At 34.1% G+C, this 21,725-nt stretch overlaps 1 protein-coding gene and 1 long non-coding RNA gene across 2 annotated transcripts in view; one reads left to right on the forward strand and one right to left on the reverse strand.

Annotated features, from left to right (window-relative positions):
- Nucleotides 1-575: 575 nt before the first annotated feature.
- LOC145691762 (uncharacterized) lies at nt 576-5,065 on the forward strand. The gene is made up of 2 exons (XR_014132538.1): nt 576-768; nt 3,925-5,065. It is a non-coding gene; the product is annotated as an uncharacterized LOC145691762 (long non-coding RNA).
- Nucleotides 5,066-11,132: 6,067 nt separating this feature from the next.
- The window catches only part of Cul3 (cullin 3), an 86,866-nt gene continuing 76,273 nt past the window's right edge, over nt 11,133-21,725 (reverse strand). Inside the window, exon 16 of the mRNA XM_081768597.1 lies at nt 11,133-18,754. The gene's annotated coding sequence lies outside the window, so the exon portion shown is untranslated. The remainder of the gene's footprint in view (nt 18,755-21,725) is intronic.

Consider the following 21,725-nt stretch of genomic DNA (forward strand, 5'->3'; position numbering starts at 1 on the left):
CCTCCCAAATGTTGTCGGTGTTGTTTTGAAATACCCTGTATATCAGAAAGCTTATTCTAATGGAAACGTATTTTTCGTATATTTACAGGTATGTCCGAAAGAAGCGTCAACATCCAACATCAGAGATTCTAATGCGACCTCACTACGACGTTAGGAGGGTGTTCACGGATGAAGAAGAACGTGTTCTAGTTGATTACATCGTTATGTGCTCGAAAATGTGCTATGGACTTTCAACGATTCAATGTAGATCGTTGGCATTTCAAATGGCTGTTAGAAATAATGTAAAAGTACCTTCCAACTGGACTGAACGAAAGAAGGCAGGATTAGATTGGTTACAGGATTTCTCAAGCGGCACAAGAATTTAAGTCTGCGATCACCTGAAGGCTGTAGCTTGTCGCGAGCGTCATCTTTTAATCGAGAAAACGTTGACAATTTTTTTGATAACTTAGAAGAGATCTATAAAAGACATCCTAATTTCTCCGACGGCACTAGGATATTCACCTCGATGAAACAGCAACAAGTACTGTTCCGAGACACCAAAAAGTGATAACCGAGAAAGGCATCAAACAGGTTAACCAAGTGCAAAGTTCAGAGAAAGGGACACTGGTTACAACTTGCTGTATTGTAAGTGCGAGTGGAAACTCTCTGTCTCCGGTTATGGTATTTCCAAGAGTTCATTTTCAAGAACATATGATTCATGGTGCTCCGACAGGAACTCTTGGTTTGGCAGCGAAAGGTGGTTGGATGAACACTGAACTGTTTGTGCAGGTAATTGAACACTTTGTTAAACATTCCGGTAGTTCTCCTGAAAACCCTTCCCTCCTAATTTATGCCAATCATGAAAGTCATTTATCAGTTGAAGCCCTAGATATAGCAAAACAATCTGGGGTTACTATTCTCACAATTCCTCCTCACACTTCTCACTGTCTCCAGCCTTTAGACGTGGGTGTTTTCAAACTTTTTCATTCCTATTATACTGCTGCTGTCGAGAGCTGGATGATGCGTCATCCAGGCAATACTCTGAAAATCTATGAAGTCGCATCATGTGTTGGAACTGCTTTCGAGAAAGCTATGTCTATCTCAAACATTACCTCTGCATTTCGTAAAACTGGGATTTATCCGTTCGACAGGCATGTTTTCAGCAACGAAGATTTTCTTCCTAGTTCAGTAATGGATTCATCACCTTCAGCTTCTACTGAAAGAGCAAATATAATATTGCTAACAGAAGAAGATCCACCCAGAAACTCAGGAGAAGACACTGCACAAACGGTGTCTAAGTTACTCTCCGGAAAATCGAGTAATCCCCCCAAAATTGTAAGCCTTCAAGAATTTCTAGGGTATCCGAGACGGCAATCAAAATCGAAAACAGTGGGTAGCTCCAGAAAAAAAAGGCAGAAGTATCATAGCAACTGACACACCAGAGAAGCAAATCCTGGAGCTCAGGAGAAGCAAAAGTAGAAACAAAATTAATCCTAATAAACCCAACAAGCGTCTATTTGATGAGCCCACTGAAGAAACAGATGATGATGATGATGTGGATTTACTTTCTTCTGACGAAGATATTCCAATTATTAATCCAGACTGTTTTCCAGATATTCATCATATTAGTGATAATAGTTTCGTACTTGTCGAATTTAGTGGGGAAAAAAAAGTTTACTATGTTGGAAAAGTTCTCCAAAGTACCGAAGGAAAGACTTACGAGGTCTCTTTCTTAAGAAAAAGTGAAAAGGTAGCTGGTAGGTTTGTTTTTCCAAGTGTCCCTGATTTAGCGAGTGTAATTGAAGAAGATATCAAAATGGTACTTCCTGAGCCCAGCATGCATGGGCAAACAAAAAGACAACAGTCCTACTTAAACTTTAATGTGGACTTCAGTTTGTTAGATGTAAGATAGATTTAAGTGTCATTGGTGATATTCATTATATGTGAGGTGTCTCATTGTTCCCCATGGTTGGGGTACAGTGAGACAAAACACTTTGCCAGGCTTTTGTGACACTCACTCACTTACATATACATGTATCGAACCAATTGTAGTCTTGATGTATACTAGAAATACCAATAAAGTTCAACACTTTTTTTGAAAATGTTTGCGTAAATATTAAGCAGGTTACAACGATCTAAAAATTTTGTCTCTCACTGTACCCCACTTTCCCTTAACTGTTGATGAAGTGGCAACCCATATGCAGACTAGTCATTGTTCTGCATATGACATCATGCATAACAGGCTCAACTTTCAAGAAGTCTGTGCGAGATGGATTCCGAAAAAAAAAAAATAACTAGATGAAGAGCACAAGCGAAACCTTGTGAGAATGTCAGCACCTACTGGACCGTTATGCTAACGAAGGTGAAGCGTTTCTCGTGGTATCATCACTGGAGCAAAGAGCTAACGACGCCAGAGCATGGAATGGAAGCATCTCGGATCTCCCGTCAAGAAAGAAAAAAAAATCAAGAGAACCTTCTGCAGGGAAAAGATGCCCACAGTATTTAGGGACTCATAAGGGCCAATCCTGGAACATTACCTGAAAAAGGGGCCAACAATAAACATTAAAAGGTATAGTGATATGCTATAAGAAAATTGAAGCCTGCAATTCGTAATAAAAGCAGAAGTCGACTGTTGAAAGGTGTTGACAATGTGTGTTCACATACCGTCGCCCACACCGCTCGAACTCGTCAGAGGATCCATTTCGAAGTGTTGGAGCATCCTGCACACAGTCCCTATCTTGCCCCGTCAGATTACCATGTTCTTGCTCCACTTAAAGATGTTCTCCGAGGCAGTCGACTTAGCTTCGAACAGCAGGAGAAGGAAGCGGTGCAGTCGTGGCTTGCTGCTCAATTGAAAACTTTTTTTTTTTTTTGTTGTTGTTGTTGCAAAGGGCATCGGAAAGCTTGTACAACGGTAGACCAGGTGTATTGAAAAGCAGGGTGACTATGTTAAAAAATGATGTAAATGAAAACAATTTACTCTTGTAGTAATAAATAATAAAAATGATTGCAGATGCTTATTGACTTACCCTCGTACTTGGAAAGGGAAATTAAAAAATCGGGGGGAACGCTAATTCATATGAATGTAATAATAAATATATAAATTTCACTAACTGTTTTGGAACGACAAAATAGAAATCTATTTTGGAAGACACAAACATTAGCCCTTACCACCACCACCACGGATAAAGCATTATCCAGAAGCGAAGTATATACTGTTTTACATTGATCTTGCTTTTGTTTCTCATAGTTTTTGTTCTGTGCATCAAAGGAATTAGTACATTGTTATTCAGCTGTATAAAGGGAGTGCTCTTGAGTGTTAGAAAGCGCCCAGAAGGGACGGCATAAAAGGGATTCAAAATGAAATATTAAAGAAAACTTCGCTTTTAAATGACTTCTTGATTACATCATCTATTCTCTATGACCTAACATAAAAATCTACGTAGTAACTATATTCAGGAATGCCCTCATCTATATGAAAATTACCATACTAAATATGGACCACCACTACTTTTTAAGGGGATGATTAAATTCGTCTTTCCTCATAAATTATAATTTCTATTCCATATAACACTAAAGTAGAAAAACTTTCAATTCTTCTTAGTTAAATATAATTAGCCTACTGAAACGAGTGGTGCAAGAAATTTTCATAGAAAAATCTTAATGTTTCTTCCTTACTTATTGCATTCAATTACATGCTAATTAGCACCAGAAATTTTGAAAGATAAGGATCAGTGAAAACACCGTGCTTCTCCATAAGTTACTGTTACAGTATAACTTCGGTTCTACTATATAGATGCCTAAGACACTTTTACAATTCAAATTCAAATAGTTTTCATTTTTTAATTATTCTTAAGTATTTTAATAGTATACTTTTCTTTAAGTATCCTTAAGTATAAATGTTTAGATCGGTAAACTTTATTAATATATCCTATTATATTTCAGGTGCTTACACAGCCAAAAAATGGTCAGGATTTACATCATAACGAGAATAATTAGTGACGAAGCAGCAGCTGCTGGCACATCCGAAGCGTCAAATAAACCAATTGAATCCAATTGGAAAAAAAAAAAAAAAAAAAAAAACTTGAGAAATAAACTACTCGTTCGTATGGATTTGAATATTTCATCGTATGACGGATTCAGTTCAAATTGCCAACAAGTGAGATTTATTCAGTTGACTATTTTCTGCAATACATATAAGATGCTTGTATATACATTATGGTTGAAACTATCAATACCGATCTATGTGCCCTACAGTCAGGTAAATTTTCAAAGCTACAAATAAAGCAGAAACTACTTTTTTCATAGTGTTTTATTTGATAATGAATTTTCTGAAATATCCAAATTTCGCTCGCAATTTAATAATTTTCCACAAATTGATGAAAACAAGGAAGGTTCTTTGAGAAACATGATAGGATGCAAATCCACATTTATTGAGAAAAATTTGCATCCTATCAGTATTTGCATTTCTATATCAGTATTTTGTAAAAGAAGAATACTGTTTCACCGCCCTTATTGAGTAAGAATGTCGAACCACTTGAATCTATGTCCATGCTATAACAAAATGTAAATAAAAAAAAGCTGTTTCTATAAATTTCTTTATCCTTTGTGTTATTTACATCACTTGCTCCCTCAAATGCACACATCATTTACTCCCTCAAATGCAGAAATATTTTTTAACGATTAAAAGGGATCACAAGTGATAGTGGTTAGGAAGTTAAGTGCGCTAAAGAAGTCGTATAACACGGGATGTAGAATGCGAAAATTTCTGTTCTAACTGCGATCGTGAGCTTTTGACTAATAGAAAATTTTAATTTGTGACAATTGTAGACGATCCAAACTATACAGATATACCTATGAACATTTAGTTAAAACAATTTGGAAATTTTTAAACTGCATGTTCCAAGTGCATCTCTGTGATTGTATGATTAAAAATGCCTGCTTTCAGTGTTGGATTTGATTTCCGGTAGTATGTTTAAACAATAAATAAATGAAGTATACTGTTATAGAATTTTAAATCTATTATTTTTAACTCATATAGTGTCGGTGTTAACGAAGGAACATCAAATTTAATTCAATGCGTTGTGTTTCATGTTAACATAAAAGTCATCAAATATAAAACTTGCGTTTCCTTGCATTAATATACATATATATTCCCTGTTAACTCCATGAATGTGCTCTTAATCTACATACTAAAGATGGCCTTTTTTTTTTTTTCGAAAACATGCGTAGAACGATTCTTTTTAACGGAAATTAAAAATTTTTTTCAAAAATGAACTTGAATTTTTTTTTTTTTTTTTTTTTTTGAGAAACGAAAAGCAGGAAATTAAATCATTTTCGAAAATTCAAAAAGGCTTTTAAAGAACTGGTTTCTTGTTAATAACCAGTAACCAGCACAAGTGTTAAGCATATTTCCCGCCTTATGTTTACAAATATCATAGTATTAGTTTCATTTTGTTACTGTTTTGTTACGACTATTACTTCATTTTAATGATGATATAGAAAAGGTACGACGATTGCAAAACATTGTAAATGTTTAATCGTAACAAAAAAAGTGAAAAATATCACTCATTGAATCATTGAGCATCAATAATTGGTATCTTCAAAATTCTCAACGTCAATTTCTAATATATAACCCAATTTTCAATTTGTGTAGAGTAGATAATTAGCACTTTACGAGTACTTTTTTTTTCTTTTGTCTGATGATTGTAATCAATGAAGCATTTTTTTTTAACCTAAATAACAGCCAGATGATAGGGACTCATTTGAATTGTAAGAAAATATGGATCTTATACTGCTTGTAGAAGATCCAAGAAAGCTTGAACAAGACTCTTCTTCAAGACCATTCAAGACTATTTGATGAAAAAGACGTCAGCACTGACGTCATTTTTGTCTTGAATTCAATAGTTTCGTTCAAGAAATTTCGTTTCGGTCCTGTTCTAAACAATCCAATTCAAGATCATTAAATAGCCAATCAGCGCTCGAGTTGAGTGCAGGAAAATACAAAACAAGTATGATGGCGTCGTGAAACAGAGCTGCAGTTGTTGAATAAATATCGTTTCGTTACTCTTTTCCATAATTATCTGATATTCCAAGTGTGCATTATAGTAATAAACAAAAGCTAATATTTGCGCCGGAAGATATTGTTAGTATTTTTTGTTGATAACATACACGATTTATAGAGTTATAATGCTTGCATGCCCATAACTTTTGTTAAATTTTGAGGCAATGAGGAGTATTAATTTGAGAATTTAATATACAAGAATACTGGATGTAGATTAAGAAAGAAGAGTCCATTAAATAAAAAAAATATGTAACTGGCTTTTCTTGATTTAAGAAGACGTTTTGTACTGTTATTAATGTCTGATAATATCAAATAAATGTGTACAGATTGATAATATGCTCGCAAACTGAAGTATCCTGGAAATGATTACATGTTATCCGATTGTAATCTAATTATTTTATCACGAAATTCACACGTAGTATTTCAGAAGTTATTTCTTAAGGTAAAGGTTGCTTTCACGCGTGCAGATGAATTTTAGCAGTGCTTTCCCGTACAAATGTGCATCCAAACATATCTACATACAAGACAGTGCAAAAAATAATAATAATAAATAAAATCGAGAATGCTATTTAACAGAGTCAGGGCAGGAGCATTGAAGGGGTTTCACGGGAGATTGCGTCCGTACGGAGCAGGCGCGTTATCGACGGAGGTTATAGTGCAAGAAACATAAGAATAATGGATAAATGAGAATAGTGCAACACACCCTTGACATCGTATTCACTCATTTGAACTGAATTATAGCCCTTGTAATGATTTGATACTGGTAACATTAAACTTCTAAATATAAAATACTGGTTTCCTACATTATACAGGCATGTTCCGACCGTGGGAATTATTACGGTATCTCAGACAATCCTCCTCCATACGCACTCACACATTTTGACAGTAAAATTACTATTCGTTTGACGGGTTATTCATAACCAGTACTAAATATGAGATAGATTTGTAAAGAAAGTCTGATGCAGGTGATTCGTTTGGTTTTCTGTGATTTCAGCCTTTTCTTTAAACAGTCTTCGATGCCATAGCATAAATAACAGCAAAAGGTAGTCATTGCCTCGTGATACGCACAATTTTAGGAAACAGTTTTTCTTTTTGAGTGTGATTCTGTCATCAGCACGCCATTTGAAGAATCAGATTTTTAAAAAGCTTAGTATGGGGAATGATTTTATACCTAATCAACACTTTACTCTTTTAACGTCAGCTAACCTAACACGTATTTAATGTAAAAGGGACAAAATACTTTCTGAGAATTCGATGGGCTTGCTCCAAAATCAATTGACTTTTTTTCTAAATTATTTAATACTAGCAGCGTTCACCCCGCTTCGCTGCGGTCACCCCGGAACGCAATAAACTTTGTTACTTAGATAATTTTTACTTTTTCGCTTTCAAGTGATTTATAGCGCCTGTCAGTTATGTTAACCCGCCGAGTCACAGGGTCATGCGGGTTGCATATAAATACGTTTATTTTTATACCTATGATGAACTAATAACAAAGGATTTGTACGTATGGACACCTGAATGGTCAATTATCTCAAGACACTGGTAATTGAAAATTAAAGTGATATGATAAAAACCATCTAGGGTCCACATCCTAACAACCCCCCAAAAATGAAAGAAATCGGTTCACCCGTATTAGCGTGATGAGCGGACAAAGGATTTTTTTTACGTATTCACACCTGATTGGTCAATTATCTCAAGACACTGGTAATTGAAAATTAAAGTGATATGATAAAAACCATCTAGGGTCCAAATCCTAACAACCCCCCAAAAATGAAAGAAATCGGTTCAGCCGTATTAGCGTGATGAGCGGACAAAGGATTTTGTGCGTTCTCTTTTATATATATAGACTAGCAGCGTTCACCCCGCTTCGCTGCGGTCACCCCGGAACGCAATAAACTTTGTTACTTAGATAATTTTTACTTTTTCGCTTTCAAGTGATATGATAAAAACCATAGAAGATTGCAGTAAATGTTAACATTATATCGCCTGTCATTTATGTTAACCCGCCCCGCTTCGCTGCGGTCACCCCCGAACGCAATAAACTTTGTTACTTAGATAATTTTTACTTTTTCGCTTTCAAGTGATTTATAGCGCCTGTCAGTTATGTTAACCCGCCGAGTCACAGGGTCATGCGGGTTGCATATAAATACGTTTATTTTTATACCTATGATGAACTAATAACAAAGGATTTGTACGTATGGACACCTGAATGGTCAATTATCTCAAGACACTGGTAATTGAAAATTAAAGTGATATGATAAAAACCATCTAGGGTCCAAATCCTAACAACCCCCCAAAAATGAAAGAAATCGGTTCAGCCGTATTAGCGTGATGAGCGGACAAAGGATTTTGTGCGTTCTCTTTTATATATATAGATAATCTATTAAATTCCAAATGCCTGCAGAAAGTTAGGAAAGATATGCTAATATTATAGCTATTCATGCGCAGGTCTGAACTAAATCAGTACACAGTTTCGCTTTAATTTGTTTTCATAGTTATTCACTTGTTTTTTACTGCCATCCATTAACAAGAATATAAAACAGATTCAATACCTCTATGATTGTGTAAAAGTTGTTTCAAGTTCATTCGAGAAACTTGTTCAAGTGTCTTGAACAATACTCCTTTGAACGTGTAAATTTGAAGTATTGAATGGTCTTGTTCAAGCTTTCTTGGATCGTCTACAAGCAGCATTAGAAAGCTGTCATCTGTTCTTATATTGTCAATTACTGAAACTTTTTCCTAATGTAATTTCGTGTCAAAACTACAAATTACATCCTTTTCTGAAATGAGAATCACAAAATCGAAGAAAGAAAAAACTAAAATGAAAATCAAAAGCTATTTTCTGAAAAGAAAGGAAAAGAAACCGAGAAAAAATTCGAAGAACGAAAACTGATATTTTCGAAAAATGAGCCTTTTCTCGAAAAATGACCAATCGTCCCTCGAAAAACGAGACCATTTCTCAGGAGGAACAACATTCCCACTGTATACACACACGCAGAGAGACACAATACTGAATTAATAAATTTTTGTTTACATAATTTTATTAACAGTCCGTAAGATCGAAGTTGAATAAACTAAGGGCTCAATCGTACCGTTGGTCAACCAATCAAATTTTAATGTAAAATCAATCCAAAGTACACTTAAGTTGTGAACTCAGAACACACGAGTCTATATTGAGAAAACAAAATTACAACACGAAGCACTTGATGTCACGTCAACTTCTTTCCGGGAACATTATTTTCGATAGAAACAATTTTGTTTCGTGTAGCTAATTATTTTTTGTTTGCAAAAAAACATTTTTATTTATTTTTAAACATGTCTCAGTGAAGTATTTTGCGTTTGCTGTCAAAGTTATTTTGTGTAAAAGTTAAATTTGACAACACTGAGATAAACTATCAATCTGTAACCCAATAAAGTTTTAGCGATCGTATACTTTTCATGAGAATAGTCAAGTGTCCATCAAAATGGGAGGAAATCATACATTACAATTAAGCTTATAATCCCTCTGCAACCAATCATAACACAGAAAAAAAAAAGTGTCAATCAAAATGGGAGGAACCACCAATCACAACACAGATCATCAAGTACTTCTAGAGGAAACCAACCACTTTTAAAAAGGGAATCGGCAAAATATTTTCAGATTATACTCCAAAATACCTGGCTTACCATTTGTCATTATTACATAAATTACTGTTCTAGACACTTATATCAAGTATAATGAATTTTCTACTTCATTATTCAGACGATTCTCTGGATGGCAGTAATAGTAATAATCGTCATAGAGTATATAATATTAGATAGCTTTATCCTCATAAAAAATTAATGAATTCTACAGAAATAAAAAAAGAGAGATGATATTGGTGTTGTTCAATACCTAAGAGGATGGTGAACATTTTGGTACCAAATAATAACCGGTAGCCACTGTCCAACTGCCGACCGTTCCTCAGGTATTCCCAACGTCTTTGGTTGCACCAAGATGAACTTTTCTCAACTTGAATTTGGCCCTTGTGCTGTGCGCAAACCAATCAACTTTCTTTACAGGACAACTATTTCATTCCTTCTCGGAAAATTTTTTGGTTACCACACATGTCCAACCTTTATCTTTAAGAGTCTGGTGCAACTTCTGTGCCCGTTAGGTTTTCCACCGGTCACTTACATTTGTTTCGAAGGCAAACCTTTCCGAGCCATTTATAAACTGCTGATTTGGCTTTATCGGCGCCCAAGGGGTTACTCTTATATGTCGTGCACATGGTGGGAGTACGCAATCGCCTAGGCACGACTCACCCAATTGGACAGTCTCCCTGCTCTTCGATTCGTACTATCTAGAGGAGGTTGCACTATCTTAGGACCCAGAGCTCAGGGCTTGACTCCTGGTAAATCCTTGCCGTAACTCTGCCCCATTTCCTAGCGAAGTCATTCTATCTTATCCTCTTGGTTAACTTGACACTCTGTTTAATACCAGTTATTGATTCAATAATAATGCGTCATGAGTTATTCACTCAATAATTATTGCGTCATTGATTCAATAATTATTGAGTCAATAACTAATGACGCAATAATTACTGAATCAATAACTGGTATTGGTATTGAAAAAATTAATTCTTTTTAAGTCCGTTCTGGCGATGCTCTTCGAGCATTCTCAACTGTTTTTTTTTTTTTTTTTTTTTTCTAATTTTCTTCTTAAGTAAAGGTACACTAGGATCAGATGAATTCACAAAATGTAATTACTTTTATTTACAAGCTTTAAAATACAACTGTCAATAATCATATAATTTCTACATATTTTTTTTTTTCTGAAACCTTGTTTATCTCCCATATTTGACAGCTGCCTTTACAACTTACGAAAAAAAATCTAACAGCAAAAAACTCTTTGGACAATATGATTGCCTTTCCCCTCCCATCCCACCCCGCTAGGTTTTCCGATTTCGGAACAACAAGTAAATGAAAACACCCACAATTAATGTAATTAATTAAATTTTGCTTTCACATAGGTATCATAGATACAAGAGAAAATATACGACTTCACAAAATTTCTGTATTTTTTTTTCTTTTTTAATCTTTCAGGAGAATAAATAATAAGGCAAAGTGGTTCAAAAGTCACAGATTCGCATTTAATCAATTATTTATATGATTATATTAAGATGATATTCACATACACACATCCCCTCCTAAAATCTCGTTTACTTTAAAAACAAAAATATGATTTAATAGCGTGGGTGTTGGCAAATTGCTCTCAATTGTACACACAAGTCTATTTGTACAGATTCCTTGAGGCAAATTTACAGAAAAACAACAAAAACGTGAAACAGAACAATATGATTTTATGTATCTATGTAATAGGTCTGCGCAACATACTACATTACGATAATACTTCTGTCAACCTTTTTGTTAGTCAGACTATTATGCACGTTTCATAAATACGCCATTTACAATTCACTACAGAAATGAACTAAAATTACAAATAAAGGAAATAAAATCTAAGTTTTACGTCCTATGGTTGTGCCGGCTAGGCTAAAGGTGACGGTGATAATGACAAATGAATGAAAAGGTGGAATGGAGAGTGGGAGGAAACGGGAGAACCCGAAAAAACCCACGCACATGGTGCTTGTCCACCACAAAACTCACTTGGCGTGAGCTGGGATTGAACCAAGGACCCCATGCAGTAGAGGTAAATGCTCTACCACTGAGCCACAGCGGCCCCCAAATCAAAATTACAGTCCTCATTAATTAGCAAGGTTAAATCTTTAAAATCTTTGAGTTTTACGTCCCACGGTTATACCGGTTAGGCTAAAGGAGATGGTGATGATGAGTAATGAATGAAATGGTGGAATGAAGAAAGTGGGAGGAAACGGAGAACCCCGAGAAAACCCACGCACACGGAATTAGCAAGGTTAAGTTTGCCTTAAGATATTCTTTTATTTGTAACGATAATTGTGAATTTCTTACTTATCCTTGAGTGTAACTTTCTTCTTACAGAATCTGATAAAAGTAATTTTAATTCAACAAGTTAGTTTTTCTCATTAATTTCAATACCATCTGCACACAGGATATATCGAAAATACAATTAAAAAAAAAAAAAAAACTTTTTCTCTCCAATTGTTATGTGTTACAGGTAAATTTAAGGTCGAAGTTGTAAAACTTTCAACCTCCTACTTTTAATTTATCATTTAATTGAAGCCTTGAGCTAACTCTGCAGAGACCTATAAATTCATCCATTAGGCTTTTATTATCCTCCACAGAAATTAGAACCTAGCGTTACGTAAAATTATTTGTATAATTGTGTGAATTTAATGGAATATTAATATGTCGATTCAAAAACCTACTGAATGAACATTTCTCAATTTTCGTGTGCCTTAATCGAATTTAATAGCTCTGCATAGATTTTTTTTTCTTTAACTTCTTGGATACTATTATGCTATGAATGTATCTTTGCATCTGAGAATTAGTACAGATAACAAAAAATCGTGACCCAAAGACTAAATTTCGTGACTTTTTCTGGACTTTCATGACTGTTATCTGATCTCGTGACTTTTTCATGACATTCGTGACTTTCGTGATCAATAGACACCCTGTGGGAGGAAACGGGAGAACATCGAGGAAACCCACGCACGGGTGTTTCTCCACCACAAAAATCTTGGAAAAAGGTAAATACTGGAGATAAAATGTAACATTTTTCGTTTACTATCTTCAATTTGTTTACTTGATTGCTTTGTTTCTGAGAAGTGAATTCTGGGGATAAAAGAAGTTACTTGCTTTTGCAATGTCAGATATTAAGTTTAAAAAAACTGTTTCCCAAAAGCTATTTATATTCGGTCCTAAGAAAATTGTATTCCGAGAGAGAATTTATTTTGAGTTTAACGTTCCACAACTATGCTTCGAGGCTAAGGAAGACGGTTATTATGATAATGAGCAAATAGGTAGAATTAAGAAAGTGGGAGGAAATAAAAGAACATCGAGAAAATTCACGTACACGAAGTTTGTTCACTAGTCCACTTGGTGGGAAGCTGGAATCGAACCAGATACCCCACGCGCTAGAGGTGAGCACTCTACCACTGAAACACCGCGACCTATATTCTGAAAGATGTGATCCACGATATGGGAGAAGGTAAGTGGAAGGAGAAGAATAATGCAACTGAATGTTTAAAGAGGGTATATATCTTAAGTCAGTCAGTAAGAAATCAGCTGAGGACGGTAATACAGGGAAGATTAAATATTTGTGACACGTTGCTTGGAAATGATGACTGAATACTTGTGACGATGGATTTATATGAAAACATATCTTGCTTCATTTAATGAAAAGAGCTTTTAATGTTCCGGTTTCTACACGATTACTTAAAGGCTTCTTGCTCACGAAAGTGACTTTAGTTTGCACATAAATTTGATATTACGTAAATTATCACGCAAATATTCATCAATGTTATAAATAGAGCAACTACTTCCTTCTACGAAGCAAGGAACATAAACGTAACAAACGAACAAACAAACAAACAAAAAGGGATATCAAATAGATTAAAGTCTCCATTAATTTCAAGGAAACAAATAGATTTAAAACCTAAACTAACGAAGATTGTGCCGATACTTAACAGTATTAATTAACTGTACTTAATCGGTAAAACCGAATATAAACTATTTTCGGCAACTATTATGAATTTAGAATTCTAAAAATTACGCTTGCGAGTAACAAACAGCACCTCGTTTGACAAAATTTAAGAATTAATTGCATTTCTTATTCAAAAGTTTGTAACAGTAGATTCATCACAAGGAGCTAATAAGTATGCTTCATAATTTACACGTTATATGATGATTTGTAAAACATAATTATTTGTTTCTTTCAAAAATGAAATAGTCACGGAGGCTGTTACTTTCATTTTACTTGAAAGTGGAATGTTAGAATATGTAATTTTAGACAACAAATAAAGTTATGCTCAGTATGTAATTGAGTGTTATAACAAAGACAACTCATGTCAGTTTTCCTCAATTTTCAGAATTCCATCGCATTCTGGTAGCTTACAGACCAACTTCACAACGTGGTAATGTCAATACAATCAAAACTATCTCTGACTAAAGCTACTTACGGAAGAGACTATACTATTCTCTGTCACAATGATTTCGTACGAAACAACACGTAACAAAGAAGTCTTTGTGCGTCAAATGGTAATACTGTAAACGTTATCATCTGTTTGATGATTGTGTTGATTGCTTTCACGTGATTCAGTTCCTTCCGCTTGTTCTTATTAATAATATGGAAAGTGCTGTTTGACTTTCCACGTTTTCTATCGCATCTTCTTTTCATTGAAAACAACTGTCTAAGCTGCATTTCTTTTTGCTTTCATGTTACTTCGCTTTCTGGGGAAACTATCTTTCTCCACGACTGCCAACCTTTAGGGTGTCATTGGCATTCAAAGAAAACTAAACGTACTGAAAAGTGACTCCATTATTCATAGCTTAGGACGAGATTGGCTTTCTGACAAAAGTAGTGTCTAATATGATGTCCTTAATTTTGAATCTTCATATTTGTAATACAAAAGTGATGTAGCATATTACGTATTTGATAGACACGAACTATACGAATGAATTTAATGAATTTCTCAAGCTTATTCTAAAATTTAGAACACTTACTATCTGTCACTGTAACAAAAGCATACAATAAAATAAAAAACTAGGAAATACCTAAACAATGTTCTTTTACATCTTCTGGGACTGTCATTAAGTACTTTTTAGTTCACAATTGCAGATAGTTCGGCGAAATTTGTTGTACAAACTTAAATATTTTGCTCTATTCCATACACACGCGCTTTTAATTCAAAAGTACGAGCATCTTTATTACAATTTAATACACAACACTTAATACTAATATTTATTACTTAATATTTAATAGTAAATATTAATTAATAGTTAATACTAAAAGGATTTGTAAACAATATGAAAGCAAGTGAACGTACACGTTCATTTCTGGCAACTACACAAAGCATTCAAATGCTGATCTTCCTTTTTTTTCAGGGACATTTCAATGTCACTGTTTTACCTTGTAAATATGTGCAAGGAAAATACATTATGGCAACGTATTAATTATAACAAAGTTTATTTAAAAATCTTATTGAAATTAAATTTATAGTCAACTTTGTGCAAATATACTAAGATAATATTTATGGATTCACTTTTTTCTTTTAAAAATTCTTTTTAATATGTGCACTTCCACAAAACTTTTATTATGACATTCTATCACACAAACGCACTCTGTTTGTACTTCTTACATGACTTTTTTCTCGTTCTTTCACATTTTAAACGAAACTTATTATGCTGGAAAAATCAATTATTATGCTAATTTTTAATATAGAACATAGAATCGTTCTGGATCATAATGTACCAGAACTTAGATACTACAAAATGGAATAGTAAGATTTTTGTGGCTAATTACATGTGGGAAACACGTCATGATCCTATGACGTCATAACGTGTTCATAATTTTTCTTCACCTGTAATTAATATGTATGAAACTCTTCCCATACTACTTTTCTACTTCATCATATGATGTGTTTTTCACACTTTATAACTTTAGCTCATTTTATTATTAACTATGATTTTGAAATGAAAAACTATAACGAATGTTACGTGAAATTACTCTTTAAATGTTGAAGAAATGTCAATTTTTTAAAACAATATTTACTATTCGCTCAACTTAAAACTGGGGTGTACGAACTGTCCCCAAAGACAAACTGGATCAGCAATCAAGAGACAGTGCTTTTATTATTATTATTATTATTATTATTATTATTATTATTATTAATTATTAAATTATTGATGAATACTAGTTATTTTATATCTTTAGTTCCAAATCTCAATTGATCTTTTTTAATACGGCGCTTTTTTTGTGTGTCTATTTCACCAGTAACTCTGCTTACTGTTTATTAAATGATCATTGTATACAAATAATACTGGAAGGACATCCAGGGCTCTTATTAATGTATCAGTTCTCTTGAACTTAAAATACATCAATTAAAAATGCTGCATTATTATTTTTATGGATAATTTCTTCACATCACTGTTGAGAGACCTAGATAAGGCACACAATGTTATTTAGAGCTCTCTCGTGGCTATGTAGATAACATGTGCCTTTGGAGCTGGAGAACCGAGTTCGATTCCCGATGGGAGGTCATGTAGTTCGAATCTCATGTTAAGCTGTAGGTCCACGTCTCATATAATCGCGTTGATGAAACGAACCGCTAAACTCAAATCAAACTGAAAAAAACAATTTTATTTAATACTAATCTTGGCTGAGTTGATTTTGAGTTTAGCGTCTCTTTCACCAAGCGAAGCTATATGAGACGTAGACCTACTGATTAACGTGGAATCCGAACCACATGAGCTACCGCAGAGGATAAATAAGTATTCATATTATATATATATATATATATATATATATATATATATATATATATATATATATATATAATGTTTAAAATTAAACCGTGTACTTGGTGACTTTCTGAAATATTCATCCATAGATTGCATACAACGGACAGTCTACTATTCAATATGTTTTTGGATAAAACTTCAATATCCATCGTTAAATCTGACTGAGTTATGATTATTGAAGATCTCCTTACAGTGGAGGGGAAAAAAGCGAGGTAGTGCTACTTACTGATGACTCGAACGACCCAACTTTTTTTTTTTTTTTTTTAAACTGATGACATACTTTACTGAACGTTCACAATATAGCGACACATTTATTTGATTTTTCCTTTACAGGAATTAGGTATTAGATTTCTGGGCTTTCAGAATCTGAGGCCATGTTAGCCCGTCACGTATGAGGGATGACGTCCCTCGGCGATCACACTATCCGAGGAAAGGGAAAGGAAGGAAGGAAGGATTGGGGAGGAAAGGAAGCGGCCGGGGACCAGTATGTTAGATACCATCCCGGCATTTGCCTGGTGTGAATGAGGGAAGCCCAAGAAAACCTCACTCAGAATGGTTGGCCTGGAAAAAGTTTTTATTACACTTTTTCGACCAAGTGCTCCTACCGGCAATCGAATTCGGGACCGCTTGCACCAAAGGCGAGAGCGTTAGTGACTACGCCACGCGGGGCCACATTTTTCCTTTGTAATATTACAAATTATACAAATGTAATACTATAAGTGAAAGTAGTAATTCTATGTAGTACTGAATATTGTTGCCACTGGAGGCGTTAACTGGTACAGTTTGTCTTAAAATTGAATTTAACTATTAATCAAGTTATTCATATTTTTTAAAGCCCAAAAATCTCACGCCACATCCTATGGGACACTACGACACACCAGTGTCGCGACATAGTGGTTGGAAAACATTGTCTTAAATTGACATATTCTGAAGCAAAATATTTTGACGGAATTACTAAATCCTTTCTCTTCATCAATATTAAAAAAAAAAACATTACAGTAACTGACGTAGAAAGATGTTTTGACAGTAAGGTATGATCCACTCGATTCCAAAGAAATAATACTGTTGCACATCTGATAAAATTATTATAACAATAGCACATTTGGAAGTTTTAAAATCCTCACTCCTTTTTGATGTATTATATGCTCTATAACGGTGATCTATATTTTACAAACACACACAATATATGTATAGGAAAAAGAAAAACCATCGCAATCATTAAACGCAAATTCGTCGTTTGAAGTTCATATATATATATACACACATCAAATATACAAAACTTGCTTAAAAACGAAACGAACTTAATAGTACGTATACCACAAAGAAAATAAACTTATTTCAATAACTTGTCAAATCTGATATGGAGGGGAGTGCATATTTCACAACATACTCAATTACCACTTACTAAACGAAAATAGTATCGAAACTTTCTTTTGAAAAAAAAAAAAAAAATGTAAATCAAATACGAATCAGAAATAAAATTATTTTCCAGTTAACTTAGCATCTGCTAACATATTGCCTGTCAACACTGCAAAATTAAGCATTGTTCCAACATTTTTTATATAATTTAGCAGAAAAAAAAAGATTCATCTCGTTAAGAGATTCATAAAGATTGATTTGTGACTTTGATCCACTTCGAGTATTCCACGAAAAGGGAAAAATGAAAAATATATATACAACTTTTTTTACTACATTTGCTCCTGTTGGTCAGCAGCCTATGTGAAATAAAATTAGGAATAAAATATGTTCTAAGCCACTTAAAAAAATCCACTGATGTGATCTGAACTTAAATGATTCATTTGTTCTTTAATCTCACACACCGTACTACTCGCAACTTGGTGAGCAACTTTCACACACATCCAAACACACACATACATATACGTTATATATATATGTATATATCACAGTATTGTAATCCTTTTGCAGATCACAACATGAAGAAATTATTCCAGAGGCTGGCTACTGTACAAGACCGGATTTTATTATTTTCACTTTTTTTTTTCTAGAAATAGGTACATCTTGGCAGAAAACTCAAAGCAAATTAACAGTGAAAACTGCGGGAATCCCCACTGAAATAATTTAAATAACTGTTCTTTGAATATTATGGTAATAATGTCTTTGAGTTCACTCCCAGTTGGCAACTGTAAATGGTTTGAAAAAAAAAAAAATGGGATGATGAGACACAATATACTTTTGTCTCTTTTTTTCTTTCTTTTTTAAATCTTTACATCTTTTCCAATTGGGAAACAATGAGCATTCAATGCTTCAATTAAGTCTCCATTATGAAGTAATACACTGTAAAAGAGAAAGAATAAATACATTATACATATGAAATGTTGTTCTGTTTAGAAAGTAACAAAACTATATGGCTATTATTATAATTTCTTTTCCTTTTAAGCCTAAACAACAAAAATACACTACAGAACTTAACGACATGCGTCACTGTTACAAATATGCGTGTCACCATATACAAACTGCTACTGAACACTAGCGGGTGTATCAAAAGTTTGGAGCCATAGGCCAACTCCGTTATCAGCGAAGTTACGAAAATATGGAAATATATGGTTTTCAAACTAAAATGGTGGAATTTTTCCAATCATATCAATCATTTGAGCTCCACGCTGGTAAGGCGCCCTACGTTAAACAAAAAGAGCAACGTTGCCAGTTCAGCAGGCTGTTATCTTGGGTTCTCATCATACAAACAATACGGCATTGTTGGGAAAACGATTCAAAGTATTCTAGATTTCCTCACCCAAACAACGTGAACGTTCGCCGTGTCTTTTTTGCACGCCCTTATGTTCTATTCGACTAGCCTACTGAACTGGAAACTTGGCTTTTTCATTTAATATACGGCGCCTTATTAGTGTGAAGCTCCAACGGCTGATGCTATTTTTAAGATTCCATCATCTTAGATTGAACATCACCTACTTCCAACATTTTTTTTATCTTCACCACTAGCAAAGTTGGCCTATGGCTTTCGGCTCCGGACTTTCGACTCTGTATACTTACATGTATAGTACATAAAGTAAATAAATAAATAATCTATTTCAGTAGAATAAAAAACTATTAAATTATTATTGGCAACGAACGATGTACTTTTTAGAACCATAATGAGATTTCCTCGATTTGCTCGAAAACTATGTATGAGAATTCAATCTTACGCATTTAATTTTTGTATTGTGTTGCATGACCTGAAAGTTCTCCTACACCTTAATTATTTCTTATAGGAGTACATTGGGCAAAGTGTACCACATCAAAACAAACCTTGAGTGACTTACGGCATCACGATTGTGAAAGAAAGAATAATATTTCCTCTGATATGTTGTAGCGTGTACTTTCCAATTTTTATGACCGGGTTGCCTACTGTCAGACAATAGACGCATTCTGAAAGTAAATGGCACATTTTCTTGTTCATACTCTCTGTAATATGCACCGTACAGTTACCCACACAAATATAGTAAACCTTTTCTTCCCTTTAATGTCAAGCGTAGCACAGTCTATCTCGTAAAGAATTAACGATAGGTTAAAAATGAATCAGATTCTCGTTTCCGAAAAGTTCCTAGCTAAAACTAATGTGTCACATATATCCTTTCTATTTAAAGAATGTTGTGTTAGTTGGAGTCAGAAGTCGAGTTCGTTGATCAAGGTGATATTCAAACCAGAAGTGGTAGCTTCTAATCCATTTTTAAAGAGTTTGGTATACCAAAAACTCCTCTTATACAGTATATTTACTCTGTTCCTGATGTGGTTCGGATCCCACGTTAAGCTGCAGGTCCACGTCTCATATAGCCTTGCTGCTGAAAGAGACGCTCCAGTAAAAATCAAATAATTATATAAAATTCAGGTAATTTTGATACTATTTTAAAACTTGAGATTTCCTCGATTTGCTGAAAACTACGCATGAGAATTCAATCTTAAGCGTTTGATTCCTCAGCTCAATGTAATCAACTTTTGAACGATAGTGAACAAAAAATAAAGCTTAAAAGTTAATCATAATTTTGTATTATATCCAGGGTCGGTTCATCCATATAGACAATCTAGGCGACTGCCTTTTTATATATATATATATATATATATATATAACAACCTACACGTACGTATGCCAGCGCCGTACACATTTAGGAAGAGGAAGTTAATGAAAAGTGGGATCACCCAAGATCGATTAATGCTCAACGCGGGAATATCCATTTGGCCATAGTACGTTTCCATGTTTCCACTGTTCATTCTATGACTAAAGAAGATCTTGCATTTTCTGAATATTCAAACTCCGGATGCTCGCAGAATTATCACTGACCTAAAGTTTCTACATAAGGTAGTCAATGGAAACTTAAGATCCCAACATCACGAACTTTATGCTGTTTTTGATACTGGTGCAAACAGAACTGATTTTTCTGTCATATTTGTTGAATGTAGATAAAGACACTCTAGTAAAAAATATATGTATATATAAACTTTATATTACTAGTTAGACTAATTATTACCGTATAAATTGCTCGAAACACAAAGTTGTTTATATCATACCTCTTAACTTTTGATTTCCTTCAACAGGTAAAAATTAAATATTTTTGGACAGATTGCAGCCACAAATCTCGTTTTTTATGGAATCTTTTTAGAAAGTATTACAACCATCTTTTGTTTCATATTTACAATGGACATAGACATGGTTTACATTACAATAAAATTTCATTCCAAATGCTACATAAATAAAAATGTTTTAAAATATAATTGGCTTATAGATTACTTATTAATACCATAGAGAGAGGCATTGGGAGTAAGTTTTATTTTATTTAATGCTTAAAGAAATGGTAACATTGTGATGAAGTGGTGAAAATGTCAGGAGTGACAAGGCTTCACTTTGGTTTCGGTTTGGGAGAGAAGGAGATTATGGGAGAGAGCCGCCCCTGGTTATATCTCTATATTGTGTAATGTTCTGCTAGCATAATAACGAAAAGCTTGATCAAAGTATACTTCAGTATCGGTTTATTTTAACAGGTGGGATGGTTACCATACAACATCTTGTTGAATTTGATGAGATCTATCGACTGGTATATCTCTCATGTCTGAACAATTGTTTTCTCCATTAAACGTTAATAACATTGTAGAATTTCTTGTTCTCTTAGAAATGGAGTCTGTTCGTTTCTGCCACCTTATCTAATGCAGACAGAGCTACGAAAAGAGGTAGGTGTTTATTTTTTAAATGATGAACAAAGGATTCCGATCTGAAGTGCGTAAAAGGTCAGCAACATGGCAGAGACTACTAAATAAA

The sequence above is a fragment of the Thermobia domestica genome, chromosome 8 (genome assembly GCF_964235325.1).
Source record: "Thermobia domestica chromosome 8, izTheDome1.hap1.1, whole genome shotgun sequence".
NCBI classification, from domain to species: domain Eukaryota; kingdom Metazoa; phylum Arthropoda; class Insecta; order Zygentoma; family Lepismatidae; genus Thermobia; species Thermobia domestica.